The sequence below is a fragment of the Arachis stenosperma genome, chromosome 1 (assembly GCF_014773155.1).
Source record: "Arachis stenosperma cultivar V10309 chromosome 1, arast.V10309.gnm1.PFL2, whole genome shotgun sequence".
Lineage (NCBI taxonomy): Eukaryota > Viridiplantae > Streptophyta > Magnoliopsida > Fabales > Fabaceae > Arachis > Arachis stenosperma.
Window position 1 is genome coordinate 81820852 of NC_080377.1, and position 802 is coordinate 81821653.

An 802-nucleotide genomic window follows, 5' to 3' on the forward strand; every position below is an offset into this window, starting at 1 on the left:
TTCCATGAGAGATTTGGATGATTTCTCCATGAAGGATTATAGGTATTTCCATAGGGTTCTCCTATGTAATTCACCTCTTCCATTGATGGGTTCTCAGGATCATAAGCTTCTTCTTCAGATGAAGCGTCCTTAGTACTGCCTGGTGCAGCTTGCATTCCAGACAAACTTTGAGAAAAAATATTGACTTGCTGAGTCAATATTTTGTTCTGAGCCAATATGGCATTCAGAGTATCAATCTCAAGAACTCATTTCTTCTGATTCGTCCCATTATTCACAGGATTCCTTTCAGAAGTGTACATGAATTGGTTATTTGCAACCATTTGAATGAGTTCTTGAGCTTCTGCAGGCGTCTTCTTCAGATGAAGAGATCCTCCAGCAGAACTATCCAATGACATCTTGGACAGTTCAGACAGACCATCATAGAAGATACCTATGATGCTCCATTCAGAAAGCATGTCAGAAGGACACTTTCTGATCAATTGTTTGTATCTTTCCCAAGCTTCATAGAGGGATTCACCTTCCTTCTGTCTGAAGGTTTGGACTTCCACTCTAAGCTTACTCAATTTTTGAGGTGGAAAGAACTTTGCCAAGAAGGCATTGACTAGCTTTTCCCAAGAGTTCAGGCTTTCTTTAGGTTGTGAGTCCAACCATATCCTAGCTCTGTCTCTTACATTAAAAGGGAATAGCATAAGTCTGTAGACCTCAGGGTCAACCCCATTGGTCTTGACAGTGTCACAGATTTGCAAAAATTCAGCTAAAAACTGATGAGGATCTTCGAATGGAAGTCCATGGAACTTGCAAT

At 40.5% G+C, this 802-nt stretch overlaps 1 non-coding gene across 1 annotated transcript; it reads left to right on the forward strand.

Annotated features, from left to right (window-relative positions):
• Positions 1-449: 449 nt before the first annotated feature.
• Positions 450-557, forward strand: LOC130950086 (small nucleolar RNA R71). Its single transcript, XR_009073520.1, has one exon. It is a non-coding gene; the product is annotated as a small nucleolar RNA R71 (small nucleolar RNA).
• Positions 558-802: the final 245 nt, after the last annotated feature.